The 15,793-nt window shown below is 37.7% G+C and overlaps 1 protein-coding gene across 8 annotated transcripts in view; it reads left to right on the forward strand.

The window, feature by feature from the left end:
- The window catches only part of LOC126441770 (uncharacterized), a 51,682-nt gene that overhangs the window by 17,143 nt on the left and 18,746 nt on the right, over window positions 1-15,793 (forward strand). For 2 of the 8 annotated variants that reach the window (XR_007581504.1, XR_007581506.1), the window contains 3 exons: window positions 4,466-4,668; window positions 9,283-9,438; window positions 12,948-13,049. The exons of 1 other annotated variant lie outside the window; for it this stretch is intronic. The gene's annotated coding sequence lies outside the window, so the exon portion shown is untranslated. The remainder of the gene's footprint in view (window positions 1-4,465; window positions 4,669-9,282; window positions 9,439-12,947; window positions 13,050-15,793) is intronic. 5 more of the 8 variants (XR_007581502.1, XR_007581507.1, XR_007581503.1 and 2 more) reach the window with 3 other exon arrangements.

The following is a 15,793-nucleotide window of genomic DNA, read 5'->3' on the forward strand; positions in this document are numbered from 1 at the left end:
GACTGAGAAATCTGGGAATTTTTTTTCCTTGTCCGCGTATACCCTGACATGATATACAAGTTGGGCTGACAGTCATTAAAACAAAGGTGTTTTTTGTTATGATGAGATGTTTTCAGGAAATTTCCTCTGAATGGCAAAATATTTTGTTGGCCCCACCTACATAGGGAGAAATTATTATCGTGATAAAGTAAGAGAAATCAGAGCTCCCACAGAAAGATTTAAATGATATTTTTCCCCAGTGCTGTTGAAGAGTGGAATGTTACAGAAATAGTCTGAAGGCTTTTCGATGAATCCTCTGCCGAACACTTAAGGATACAGGATACTTATAAATGGTGGAAAAATCAAAATTTTTTAAATGACTTTATTAAATTCTATAGTCTTTCCTGATTACATTGATATATACACTGTAGGGTTTGAAATGAAAAAAAGACCTATACATACCAAATTTTAAAGTTACGGTCATGTACGAGGTGCGACAATAAAGTAATGAGACTGATTTTCTTTGCAAGGTGTGGCACCCCTGCAGGCTTGCGTAGGCACAATATCTGTGACCTTGGTCTTTAAGCCGCTTCTAGTCCAAGCGGCATGTTGAAGCAACTGCTCAGTCATGAGTTGTGCTGTAATAAGTTAACACGTGTTAGTGTCTCTCATCACAGAAATGGAACTGCATAATATTGCGCAACAGTATGCCATTTCTTTTTGCGTTAAATTGAGTGAAAACGCGACGACAACTTACGGTAAGCTTAAGAAGGCTTTTGGAGAGGAGATTATGTCAAAAGCTCAAGTTTTTGATTGGCATAAAATGTTTAGTGAAGGCAGAACAAATGTTGAAGATGAAGACTGCAGTGGACGACTGTCAACCTCACGGACGGATGTCAACTTGGCCAGGGTGCATGAACTCGTAAAATCTGATAGAAGGTTATCCATGAAAATGATTGCAGGAGAGCTACACATCAATCGAGGAACGGTTCGTCTAATAATAACATTGCTGATAATTGGATTCTGCATCACGATAATGCACCATCCCATACTGCTCTGTCAGTACAATAATTTTTTACCTCAAAACAAATTTCAGTACTACCAGAGCCACCTTATTCACCAAATATTGCTCCGTGCAACTTTTTTCTCTGTCAAAGAGTCAAAATGGTGGTCAAGGACACCATTTTCAAACAACACAAGATGTCCCAAAAGCTGTGACGAAGGTCTTGGAGGATATTACAGAAGATGAGTTCCAGAAATGTTACCATCAATGACAGAAGTGCTAAAAAAAGTGTGTACAATCTGAAGGGAACTTTGAAGGAGACAACACGAAAATTGACTAAAACTGTAAGCAACATTTTTTTTTCACATCAGTGTCATTACTTTACATTCGCACCTTGTATACTGCCATGCCCCCTTTATTTCTGTTACAGAAACCAGTATTATTTTGAAAAGAACTGTGCACTTTCTTTCTGTTTCCAGCGATTATATGTATGATACTTTGTATATGTTGGTAACAGTGCAGGTTTCTAGCGTCTGTAAATGATTATCTTTGCAAGTATTTACTTTTGTGTTCTGAAGCAGTTTGTTCACATGTTAATAAAATTTTGTTTCCCAAGTGCTACATATATTTGTGAAAATACATATTTTTTAGTGTGCCACACATCAAGAAATTCAATAAAAGGAAATTCTGTGGTAACCAGTTGACAAACAAAACAAGCCACACTGTTGAAAGTAACGTACGTGTCAGTTCTTCAGTGAAGAAATTCGCACATGGCACGCCTCCTGGTGATTCAAATTTTTGTGTTAAAAATGACGCTGTTTGTAGTGGATTTGTTGTTGTTGGTGTGGGTATCTTATCTTCTTTTATAAAGGAAGTGGAAAAATGTAAACAATGTGATGGTGTAGGCTGTCTGGAAATAACTGAACAACAAAGTAGCAGGAAGGGTTTAGCGTCAAAATTAGTTGGTCTGTGTAGATCCTGCAATAAATCTACCTCAAAAATGACTTCGAACATTGTGCATAATTCATATGATGTGAATTTGAAGTTAGTGTACGCAATGCGTGCAATAGGAAAAGGAAAAAAAGGCTGCACAAACGTTTTGTCATTTGATTGACCTTCCTCCTCCCAGTAGGTTCAGCAAGTACATAAGAATACTTTTAGGTGCCTTGACGGTTGTGTCTAAAGCATCTGTGAAATGTGCAGTAGAAAAAACTGTTAATATTAGTGAAACAAGGGACATTGCTGTTGCACTTGATGGGACATGGCAACATCGAGGACATCGTTCCTTGAATGGTGTTTTAAGTGCTACTTCTGTGGAGAATGGAAAAGTTTTTGATGTTGAGTGCTTATCTAATTATTGCCACACCTGCCATAGTAAAACTGAAGGATTATTGAACATCAGTGTTATAATAATTATGATGGTTACAGTAGAGGTATGGAGTGTGATGGAGCTCTAAAATTATTTCAGAGGTCAGTGCCCGTTTATAACGTTAGATATACAAAGTACCTAGGTGAAGGGGAATCTAAAGCTTTCAATAAAATTAATGAGTTCAATGTTTATGGTGATAGCTTCGTAACAAAACTGGAGTGTTGTGGACATTTGCAAAAGAGGATGGGTGCTAGATTGAGGAAGCTAAGAAGAGAAATGAAAGGAAAATTGCTATCTGATGGAAAATCTCTGTCTGGCTGAGACAGATTGACAGAAACTGAAATAGACCTCCTTCAGAGGTATTAAGGACTGGCCATTAGACAAACTGCACCTCTGAATGATGATACAGCAATGAGGAAAGCTGTATGGGCCACCTACTTTCATAAGTTGTCCACAGATGACCACACTGTTCATGGACTTTGCACTAAAGGAGCAGATTCTTAGGTGTGGTTACCAAAAAGCAAAAGAAAGTGGTCAAATATACTATCAAAATATCATAAGCATTATCTTCTTGAGCCTGTTATGAATGAAATAAAACCAATTTTTAGAGACCTGAGTGGACCCTGTTTTGCTTAGTACCACATTTACTCGAATCTAAGATGCACCTGAAAAATGAGACTCGAAATCCAGGAAAAAAAAAATTCCCGAATCTAAGCCGCACTTGATATTTGAGACTTGAAATTCAAGGGGAGAGAAAAGTTTTAGGCCGCACCTCCAAATCGAAACAAAGTTGGTCCATTGTAATATGAGACACAATTTAGGTCAAATACAGCTACAGTAGTTTGGTTCGAGTCGTAAGCTCAGTAGTTAAGCTTTACCAGGTAGCCATTATTATGCGTCAGGCGCTCCATCCGTATTATACGGGTACCCTTCCTCTTTCGCGTACTTCGTTAGCGAAACAATGGCAAGAGACTGCTATTTGCTGTTACCTACACTCCTGCTTTCTTTGAGAATGATCAACAAGAAACAAATAATAGACAGCGTATGATAGAAGATATTCTGAACGGGAGTTTAGCGAAAATTTTTCTCCGTTTGAAAATCTTTGCAGGCACCTCTTTAGTACATTACATTCTGCATTGAAATTAGTCATCTTAGATTTAAAAATCTAGTCAATTGCCGTGCTTCATTTCTGACTGTATCACTATTAGGCATAAGAATAATACAGATATAAACATGGGATGATATCTATATTTTTCCGCGTTTGCTGTTGTCTCACTCTAGTTTCGTAGTTTATTAGGCAGACAGGATTTAAATGAGTTAGCAGCAAACACGAAAGAATACATGGCAAAATGTTTATATTCTAATTATTCTTATGTGAAGAGAATACTGCATGCTATTCACAATTCATAAAAGTTCCTGTAAGGAACCATCTCTTCTCACAGTTAGGAAAAAATTCAGAACGTAGAGTTGGCCATATTGACAAACATCCCAAACAGTCTTGGCAGTGGGATTTTCGTAGTGCATTGAAATGCTGCTACATTCAAAGGTGCACAATACGGAATTTGTATTTACTTCGTTGGATAATGTATGAAAATGCAGTGGTCAAAACTCGAGGCGGAGGAAAAACTTGTCTGCCACCCCTTTTTCTTTTTTTTTTTTTTTTTTTTTAATACACTCATGCAGAGGGTTTGGCGCCAGTATTTATCTTTGTGCCTGCAAAGCATGCCTGTGTAGCGCTACATATATTCGACAGCAGAAGTTAGTTGTGGCGGCACCTACCAACATTTTCCAGAACTTCCGCTTACTTTGCACTCAATTGTAAGCCGCAGGCGGTTTTTTGGATTACAAAAACCGGAAAAGAAGTGCGGCTCAGATTCGAGTAAATACGGTAAATGTCTTCATGGGGGCACTCAGAATACAAATGAAAGTTTCAACCATTCCATACGGGAAAGATTACTCAAGAATGTTTTTGTAGGAATAAATACATTAATAGTTGGTGTACTAGATGGTGTGCTATGTTTCAATGATGGAGTGATAGGAAGGTAGGAAGTCCTGAGAAATTTAGGCATAAAATGTGGCTCTAATATGAAAGATCAATTTCTTCTGTGTGACAGACAACGGGTGCATGAAGTTGAAAGATTCGCTCTTCAAGTTACCAAAGAAGCAAGAAGTGCTAAAAGGAATGCCAAGAGGAAGCTTGAAGATGAAGAAAGGCTGCAGGATGTAGACTATGCTTCAGGAATGTTCTGAGGCACAGTTTAATTGGACTCATATGTTCATTCGCAATTTCCCGCAAGTTGTTTTCTTCAGAATTCAGGTACAAATATTTCCTAAAGTTTAGAAAGCATTGCTCTAATTTTTTCTGTAACTTTCGGTAGTCCATACTTATGTAGTAGACCTAAGCTTTATTGCAGAATCAGCTAAATCATTGAAAAAATAACATTTTTATTAGGAAAAAATTATAAATATTAAATGTAAGATGTGATACTTTTTTATCCTTGTAATATACGTAATAGGTGGAATTAAATAGGTCTAGTACCTCAGCCATGTCATGCATGTCTGGTAAAAATTTGGTCTCCTTCAAATGTATAACATTGGATTAAATGGTACCTCAGTTTGAGGAAGAATTTCCTTGTTACTTTTTTTAAATAACTCTAAGCAGGTTCAAAAATATTCAAAATACTTCTAATTTGTTTAGAAAGTGTGCTCTATTACCTGATATCAACAAAAAAATCTTAAAACATATACATTATAAACAGTGCCTGAAAGAAATAGGTGTTGATTTTTACATAATATTGAGCTGGAAAAATGCCATGTATCCTTAAGTGTGAACTGCCAGATAGCTGTGTAGATTTACACGAGAAATATCGTCTGGTTTGCACTAATGATGTAATGATGTGAGTGGGCTGAATGCATTTTTTTTTTTTTTTTTTTTTTTAACGCCTGCTTTGGTGACGGAAGCAATGCATTCAACTTCCAGAAAGAAATTATCTCACAAAACAGGCCTTTGACTAAACTTCATAAAGTGCCGTACTGTGCTGTTTTATGGTATAGAGCAGATGTTACCAACAAGTATTCCATTGGTTCTCCATCATTTGAAAAAAACGTTGTTTTCACTAAAACACAGCTACATTTACAACTCCATTTTTCCTGTACAATGTTCTATAATACATACAATTGTGACTTTAAATGACAACTTTGAATTATCAAGGACATCAGTTTTTTCCCCCCCCCCCCCAAATTTAATGTGCCATTATCAACAGAATGATTGCATGCAGATCATTATATTGGCGTGTGAGGTTTTGGGATTGACATTTATTTTTTTTATCGCATATCTTGAGACTTTGAGCCAAAGCTCGTGGGATGAGGTGGTACCTTGTTTACAGAAAGCTGAATATAAAATTTATAAACAAAAAATTACAGAATTAATAAAATATGAAATTAAGAGAAATTAGGATAAATTACATGTTGCATAGAGAAGTTCTCATGTATTGTGAGGGCCTCCTGTGCGGAATTCTAGCATACCACAAGGTAACCTTCGTGTGTGGATTTGAATACTTAGGTGTATCACTCTTTTTTTCTGCCCTGCTGGGAAATTTGAAAAAAAAAAACCTGGAGAAATCTAGTTTTTTGTCTCAGTAGATGAAACAGTTTGTTTACTGGGATTTCCTGCATCGTCGCTGGCTGGGTGCAGCTTAATACATGCACCGCTTCCCTACTCCCTCATTCTTACTGCTTCTCCACTTCCTACCACTCCCCTCAGCTTGCAGTCAGTGCTGCCACCACTTCTTGCCACTAGCCTAGTAGCTGCCGATGGGAGGCGTGAGGGGTGGTTTGTTTTGATATGATTCTTGGAGATTGTTGACCCAGTGACTGGAGACAACGGTCATATGTGCACGAGTTGTGTCTGAGTGATTGTGTGAATATATGTGTGTGTGTGTGTGTGTGTGTGTGTGTGTGTGTGTGTGTGTGTGTGTGTTATTTTCCAAGAAAGGCTATGGCCAAAAATTTAGTTGTGAGAGTGTGATTGTCTTTTCTACGTGTCTGTCCATGGTTCAGCGATCATCTTTACGGTGAGTTGCTACCTATCTTCATTAGCATTAATTCTCAGAGTATTTGCACAAATTGATGGATTTACCACCACCATCTCATTTCGTCAACATAATGTCAGTGACTTGTGTAAAGCTGGCCACATGAATGGACTTCCATGATGGGCCAAAACCACAGGTCATTTCTGTGGGTCTCTCTAACGGATTGGGTCTGCCGATTTGAAGCCCATCGTTTCCCAATAATGTGCAAGCCCTGCCCATCGGATCTAGTCTCGCCGATCTGTTCCCAGGCCGGCTCTGTTTGTGTGTGGTATAATGCAGTGGGTTTTCGTGATTTATCCGAGGACTCAGGACTGTGGTGCTCCTCGCAGGCCAGAGGCCATGGGCGATGGAGTTCAGGAATTGTGACTTTCTCACTGCAAGTACATTGTGCGGTACATTGTTTTATAAACATTTTATTTATTCTAGTACATTTTGGGGCTTAGAAAATAATTTATACAGGATGTACATATCTTTTTTTTTTTTTTTTTTACAAACATTCAGTACGCGAAACATGAGTGACCCGGCAGACATCAATACAGTAATCGAATTCGTGCCATACCTGTCCCAGCATGGCATCGTCGATTGTGATATTTGTTTCTCGTATTCTCTCCCGGAGCTCCGCTACATCACGTGGTAGAGACCATACATACACCGGATCTTAAATGTGTCCCCACAGAAAAAAAGTCACACGGAGTGAGGTCTGGTAATCAGGGAGGCCATTTCATGAAACAGCTGTTCCCTTCTGTAGCACGGCCAGTTCATCGATGCGGCAGCTCCGTATTCAGGTACCCACAAACTTAACGATGAAAATGGGGTGGAGCCCCATCCTGCTGAAAGATGAACGGAGAGCCCAATTGCATCTGAGGCATCAGCCATTGCTGCAACATATCCGAGTAGGAATATCCAGTGACAGTTCTCTTGGCGAAGAAGAATGGCCCGTACAGTTTTCGACACGACAAAGCACAAAAAACATTTACATTTAGCGAATCGCACCCAAATTCAATGTATTAGTGTGGATGCTTTGCACCCCAGATTCGACAATTATGCCTGTACACTTTCCCATTAGTGTGAAAAGTGGCTTCATTGCTAAAACTTAAGCGATCAAAAATTCCATCCCCGTCCTTATTCAATTGTTGCAACTGTGAACAAAACTCAAAACACTTGTCTTTGTCGTTGTTATTGACCTTCTACCCTAGCTCCAATTTGAATGGTTTCATAGACAACTTCTGTCGCATGACTTGCCACAGTCAGTGGAGCCATTTCGAGTTCATGGGATGCACGACGCACCAATTTCTTTGGACTCCTTATGAATGTCTCTGGTATGCAATCCAAATTCACTTCACTCACACTGGGATGTCTGCTTCTCTGTGCTGGGCACAAGCAACCGGTCATAATAAATTTGTTGTGCCTTCCTTATTGGTGGTTTCTTACTGTACTTTGTTCTAAACATCCATTGAACAGCTGTAGCACACACTTTTTTTGTCGAACTCCAACACGCAGAAAGCTCGCTCCGCACCTGAACTTGCCATGTTTATGACTGGTGCTATCGGCAAATCACCAAAGTATGCTGTGGTGGTATACATGAAAAAGAACTTTCAGGGTTTCTCTTCAAAATGACATATGTGTGATATCTGTGCTATGTTTGGTTCTTGTGCAATAAATAATTGAAAGTGTTCCCAGATGTAATGTACACCCTGTATATTAGAAAGTATGAGTGATAGGAAGAACAACTTGCGGCAGTCACAGGCGGTTTGTATGCTATGTACCTGTATATTTTGGCCTGCCTTATATACTTCTTTCAATAGGCCTACTTTTTTCTGAGGTTATTTCTGAAATCAGTGTAGGTATTTTAAATCTGTCTTGCGACTCCAAGGAAATGCGTATTTGTGTCACCAAATATGTTTAGTTTTATTGAAATAAAATAACATCAGTGGTCTTCATGGAATATTATATACCATCGTCTTTCTTTCTCCATCTAAAAACTGTTCATTACAAAAGATGCTGACATTAGTACTTAAGATTTTTGCTCATGAGGGGAAGAAATACAGAAGTCCTTACATTTTTTTTTGTGAACTTATGTCTTTACTTGCTCTTGAGACCTCGAAATTTGTCAGGGAAAAATGCTAAAAGTTGCTGGAAATCGGGGAACGTCACTTGGGGAAACTTGCGGCAACCCTGAATGTTCACAAGCTGGCACTGCAGAGCTTGCTGACTGCATTTTTGAGGGATGAGAATATTCTTGCGAAGTGCACAGAATTGCCCCAAACTATAACACCATATGAGATAACAGAGCAAAAGTAAACAAGCTTTTGTGTTTGTGTCCAAGACATAGTGTATAGTGAAGACAGAAGTGTTCATTTTCTGCTTAAGGTGTTGAACATGATACTTCTGAGAGAGCTTTTCATCTATCTTCAGTCTTAAGAATTTAAAATGTCTGTTCGACCAGCTCAGGACAAGACTATTTCTATTTTACAAGAGTTCAGTTGTTGGCAGTGAAGTATTAATCCGTTCTCCAAAAGCCGTGTGCTGATGTTGCCAACTACCTTGTCAGCTAGATGATTTACTTTATGTTCAGTGTTTTCCGAGAGAACACATGTCCGAATATACAAAAGCTTTCATTTGCATTTGCAGTAGGTATGAAAAAAAAAAAAAAAAAAAAAACAGAAGCTCCTGTTTGTGTTTCCTATAGATAGTGGATATAACAACAGCTCCTTTAAGTTATGTTTTCAGATTATTTTTGATGCCACAATTTCCACTCACGTTGTTACTTTTGTGTTTTCTTCTTGCTTAGTACTCTTGATACATTTTGTTCAAAGTTTGACTATGGTTCCTGCTACTAGGTGCGAGAATACAAGTGAGTTGGCTTCCATTCGGACGTCTACGATGAGACGATGGACAGGGTGAAAGGCCTCGGTGTTGATACCGAGTGCACTGGTGGTGGCAGAATACAGCACGACCCCAGTGCCAAGGTCATCAAAGTGTACAGCTACTCACAGGTGATACCTAAAGCAGTGAGTTGTAGAAATGACAGTATGTGTCATCTTGAGCTGTTATTCAACTTAATTTTTTACTGTGTGACTGGTTTCAGTTGAAGACCATTTTCAGGCACCTGTTGTATATACATCGTGGATACGGGAAAATTTGGGATGAAAAGAATGTTTGAAAATTATAGTAACAATACAAGCAACACTTACAGAATTTGATTACCAGCAAAAACTATATATATCAAAAGAATACAATGTCAGAAATATAAATTAAATATCCACAAGCATTGTATGTATTGTTATTACAATTTTGAAGTATCCTTTTTGCCTGAATTTTTCCTGTTTCCATGCTGTGGGTACAACAGGTGCTCAAGAATGGTCTCTGACCAAAACTGGTTGCATCGTAAAAAAAATTTATGAACAGCTTAAAGTGTTACGTGATGTCATTTCTACAATTCGTATAAGCTGCAGACCACAGTTAACAAAAAATATTTTAAGAACAGTGAAGTTTCTGTTCATACGTTGTGTGCCCTATAATTCAAGTATTTTTAAAGTTTTTAAGAATGTTATACGCCAAGCTCCTCCATGGGAAAGCAGTTTCTGCTTCGGTTACATGGCACAAATTATAGAATACCTTGTTATATGGTCAGAAGCAAATGTCACCAGATGTTAATACCTGTAAATCATCATCATCATGCTTCTTACAACCGTGTACAATAATTTGTGTGTGGTGTTGTGGACAAGTGTTATGGTTGAAATGGCTACTGTTGTTCTGGGTAGCAGCCATGATTATGAAACTTCCTGACAAATTAAAACTGTGTGCCGGGCCAGGACTACATCCTGAAACCTTGTCTTCCGTGGACAATGCTGATACCAACTGTGCTGTTCAATCTGATTCATGATTTTTTCTTACACCTTTCAGATTACTTTTGAGGCCACAATCCTTGCTTCCACTTGTATATATAGCGAGAGAGAGTTGTATATGTAGCAAGAGAGAGAGAGATAGAGAGAGAGAGAGAGAGAGAGAGAGAGAGAGAGAGAGAGAGAGAGAGAGAGAGAGAATCTTCTGTCCCATAATTTTATGACATTATTATTATTATTATTATTATTATTACCTTCACTTTCTCAGACGTTAAGTCCGGTTAAAAATGGAGTGACGCGGACCTTGATCAAGCGTCACTTCCTTTTAACTGTACGGTATGTGTTATATTGCATTTAGGAACTTTCGGGTAATTGAACATGTATCAATAATTACGGATTTCTGTAGCTGTATATATATGTTTGGATGTAGCTGTATTGCATTGATGTACTGGTGGATATTGTGTGGTATGACTCCTGTAGTTGATAGTATAATTGGTATGATGTCAACTTTATCCTGATGCCACATGTCTTTGACTTCCTCAGCCAGTTGGATGTATTTTTCAATTTTTTCTCCTGTTTTCTTTTGTATATTTGTTGTATTGGGTATGGATATTTCGATTAGTTGTGTTAATTTCTTCTTTTTATTGGTGAGTATGATATCAGGTTTGTTATGTGGCGTTGTTTTATCTGTTATAATGGTTCTGTTCCAGTATAATTTGTATTCATCATTCTCCAGTACATTTCGTGGTGTATACTTGTATGTAGGAATGTGTTGTTTTAAAAGTTTATGTTGTAAGGCAAGCTGTTGATGTATTATTTTTGCGACATTGTCATGTCTTCTGGGGTATTCTGTATTTGCTAGTATTGTACATCCGCTTGTGATGTGATCTACTGTTTCTATTTGTTGTTTACAAAGTCTGCATTTATCCGTTGTGGTATTGGGATCTTTAATAATATGCTTGCTGTAATACCTGGTGCTTATTGTTTGATCCTGTATTGCAATCATGAATCCTTCTGTCTCACTGTATATATTGCCTTTTCTTAGCCATGTGTTGGATGCGTCTTGATCGATGTGTGGCTGTGTTAGATGATACGGGTGCTTGCCATGTAGTGTTTTCTTTTTCCAATTTACTTTCTTCATGTCTGTTGATGTTATGTGATCTAAAGGGTTGTAGAAGTGGTTATGAAATTGCAGTGGTGTAGCCGATGTATTTATATGAGTGATTGCCTTGTTTATTTTGCTAGTTTCTGCTCGTTCTAGAAAGAATTTTCTTAAATTGTCTACCTGTCCATAATGTAGGTTTTTTATGTCGATAAATCCCCTCCCTCCTTCCTTTCTGCTTAATGTGAATCTTTCTGTTGCTGAATGTATGTGATGTATTCTATATTTGTGGCATTGTGATCGTGTAAGTGTATTGAGTGCTTCTAGGTCTGTGTTACTCCATTTCACTACTCCAAATGAGTAGGTCAATATTGGTATGGCATAGGTATTTATAGCTTTTGTCTTGTTTCTTGCTGTCAATTCTGTTTTCAGTATTTTTGTTAGTCTTTGTCTATATTTTTCTTTTAGTTCTTCTTTGATATTTGTATTATCTATTCCTATTTTTTGTCTGTATCCTAGATATTTATAGGCATCCGTTTTTTCCATCACTTCTATGCAGTCGCTGTGGTTATCCAATATGTAATCTTCTTGTTTAGTATGTTTTCCCTTGACTAAGCTATTTTTCTTACATTTGTCTGTTCCAAAAGCCATACTTATATCATTGCTGAATCCTTCTGTTATCTTTAGTAATTGGTTGAGTTGTTGATTTGTTGCTGCCAGTAGTTTTAGATTATCCATGTATAGCAAATGTGTGATTTTGTGTGGGTATGTTCCAGTAATATTGTATCCATAATTTGTATTATTTAGCATGTTGGATAGTGGGTTCAGAGCAAGGCAGAACCAGAAAGGACTTAATGAGTCTCCTTGGTATATTCCACACTTAATCTGTATTATTATTATTATTATTATTATTATTATTATTATTATTATTATTACCAGCTTCTGTATCTTTTGATTGAGTATAGTTACGGCAGCACATGAATTGTGGTGAGCCTGGTGTTTTTACAAGACTTTTTCCAGTTGCCAGGACAGTTGTCATAATTACTCAAATCAACAATTACTTGCACTTGGAGCAGACCAAATGATTCCTCTGTACCCCTCGCACCTATTTTATACTTTTCAGACTGTGTTTCACACATTTTGTGACCTACCTGTTTCATTTAACACAGTTAATACAGTTGCAGATTGTGGGTACGTGTTTAATGTTTTTGCACGATTACTGCTGCTTGTGTTTCAGTGTTGTGTACAATGCCAGACCCATCAATAGAAAAATTAATTCTGATGCTGCATATTGCACATCTGTTCTGAAGGTCTTTACACACTCCCTTTTTCTGCTGCTTTTGTGTTGTGATGTGTGGTTTAGAAAATTTCAGATTGCTTTACGGTTTCATGTGCTCTGTATTAGATGCATTTTTAGTGTACGTACAAGCACATCGGTTACTTATGATGTAGTTGTAGTTAAGAGTTCTCGTTTTAGTGTTTAATTATTATTGTGATATGTAGCACACTGTTTAATTGTACTTTAGTTTTAAAATACCCAAAGACTGCTTCATTTCAGGGGTTTGGGAAGGCAGACCACAGCAAGACAGTAGAAATTCTGAAGACTGCATATCCTGTTTACAACATTACTTGGAGTGATGAAGGATACTGATCTGCTCAGGTAATTAAATTTACATATGCGTGATACATTCAAAATGTCTCTGACATTACGACAACCTTCATAATGAATGAAGGTGATATTTTTTGCATTTAAGCTGTTGTATTTTAATAAGACCTCTCCTTAATTATACAGGGTGATTCAAAAAGAATACCACAACTTTAGGAATTTAAAACTCTGCAACGACAAAAGGCAGAGCTAAGCACTATCTGTCGGCAAATTAAGGGAGGTATAAAGTTTCATTTAGTTGTACATTTGTTCGCTTGAGGCGCTGTTGACTAGGCGTCAGCGTCAGTTGATGCTAAGATGGCGACTGCTCAACAGAAAGCTTTTTGTGTTATTGAGTACGGCAGAAGTGAATCGACGACAGTTGTTCAGCGTGCATTTCGAACGAAGTATGGTGTTAAACCTCCTGATAGGTGGTATATTAAACGTTGGTATAAACAGTTTACAGAGAATGGGTGTTTGTACAAAGGGAAAAGTTCTGGACGGCCGAGAACGAGTGATGAAAATGTAGCACGCATCCAGCACGCATTTGTTCGCAGCCCAGGAAAATCGACTCGCAGAGCTAGCAGAGAGCTGCAAATTCCACAATCAACTGTATGGAGAGTCCTACGATAAAGGTTAGTTATGAAACCTTATCGTCTGAAATTGGTTCAAGCACTGTCTGCAGCTGATCAGATTAAAAGAATCGATTTCTGTGTTTTTATCCTTGCTCAAATGGAAACAGATGAATCTTTCGTTTCGAAGATTGTGTTTAGTGATGAAGCAACTTTCCACACTAACGGGAAAGTCAACCGTCACAATGTCTGTACATGGGGCACTGAGAATCCGCGGGAAACAACTCAGTATGAACATGACTCGCCTAAGGTGAACGTTTTCTGTGCCATTTCAGCCAATAAAGATTTTGGTCCCTTTTTCTTCAAAGGTGCTACTGTAACTGGACTACAGTATCTGGAGATGTTAGAGAATTGGCTGTTCCCTCAGCTCGAACAAGAAGCACAATAATTCGTATTTCAGCAGGATGGAGCACCACCACATTGGCACTTATCTGTCCGTAACTACCTGAACGTCAACTACCCTCCAAGAAGCCCTGATCTTACCCCCTGCGATTTTTTCTTATGGGGGTATGTTAAGGATATGGTGTTTCGGCCACCTCTCCCAGCCACCATTGATGATTTGAAACGAGAAATAACAGCAGCTATCCAAACTGTTACGCCTGATATGCTACAGAGAGTGTGGAACGAGTTGGAGTATCGGGTTGATATTGCTCGAGTGTCTGGAGGGGGCCATATTGAACATCTCTGAACTTGTTTTGGAGTGAAAAAAACCTTTTTAAATACTCTTTGTAATGATGTATAACAGAAGGTTATATTATGTTTCTTTCATTAAATACACATTTTTAAAGTTGTGGTATTCTTTTTGAATCACCCTGTACAGGTAGTTCTGGCCCAAAAAGTCATTTTAAATGTTTTTAAAGTACAACAAACAGTAGCATTTCTACTGTAATTTGTAAGCCATGATGAACAGTAGCACATAGTGTGAGTTTGCTGCCTTTTTATTTCTGTGGGACCTCGCTATGTGTGTAAACCGAAAAATGGCTTTTCGAGTTGAAACTAGTTGCTTAATTAAAAATATTTTTAGTAACTCTATTATCTTAAGTTGAAAAATATCATTTTCATCCAATGACATTAATAATTTTTGTGTCCTCTTTTTCACTTTTGCCATATGGGTGTGTTTGAGAAGGTCTATCACATGTTTGTTTCTAAGATTGGTACAGTTGTTTTCTGTCATTAGTTATTGTATGCTGCTTTTGACCGCTGAGAATCAAATTTTTCAACTGTTTATTATCAGGATTTAGCAGCAAGTTTTTTTACTGAAGTGTTAAAAGGTGTTGTATCTAACAACTATTTTTTCTGATCTTCACAACTATTTTTCTGATCTGAAGATTGCCATGCAGGAACTCAACAAACTAGTTCTGATCTGATCCAAAGATTGCATTCATTTTGTTGGTAGAGGCAGTGGGGAGCTGTCCTCTTCAGTCATCATTATCCAGAGGTGAAGCTAGTTTCTTTCAGTAGTGGCTGTCATTATTGACTTCAGTCTTGAAGAGTGTGTCTCAGAAATCATTAAATCAGCAGCAGACTGTTGGTTTATTGCATGAAGAGATTCCAAATACTGCTTTAAATTCACTTCTATCTTAAATTCAGTGCCATGTATGAATGTCTTCTTTTAAACTCCATTGTTACCTCAGTCTAAGTGATGTGTGTACAAAAGGAGTGAACAAGTGGCCCGTGTAATATGCCTAGTGTGTTAACAGTGTACACCACTACACATTGTCTATTTTAGAAAATGAATCACTCTGCAGCAACCCAGAATGTCTCAGAATTCCCACACTATGCAGTACAGTATCCGAAGATTGTTATTCTGCGAAAAGAAATCCATTGGTGTTAATTAGATGTGTACTGTACTCTCCATTTAATGTACAAAAGCAGTTGTCCAGTAGCAATTCATTGCAAGAGGAGGGACAATTTCCAGTTTTGTTATTTATTTTATTTGCCCATTTAAATAAAGCTGACTTAGGAATTTTCCCTTATGTGGGGACTGTTTGTACTAGATGATGTGTCTGTTTGAAGTTCTATATTTGTATATTTTGCTGTTCATGTCACTTCTGCATAATTTTTCATTGATTGTATCGATACTTGTTTGAATTCTGATATGTTGTGAAATTTCAAACATTTGGGAAT

Source organism: Schistocerca serialis, unplaced genomic scaffold (assembly GCF_023864345.2).
Source record: "Schistocerca serialis cubense isolate TAMUIC-IGC-003099 unplaced genomic scaffold, iqSchSeri2.2 HiC_scaffold_1370, whole genome shotgun sequence".
NCBI classification, from domain to species: domain Eukaryota; kingdom Metazoa; phylum Arthropoda; class Insecta; order Orthoptera; family Acrididae; genus Schistocerca; species Schistocerca serialis.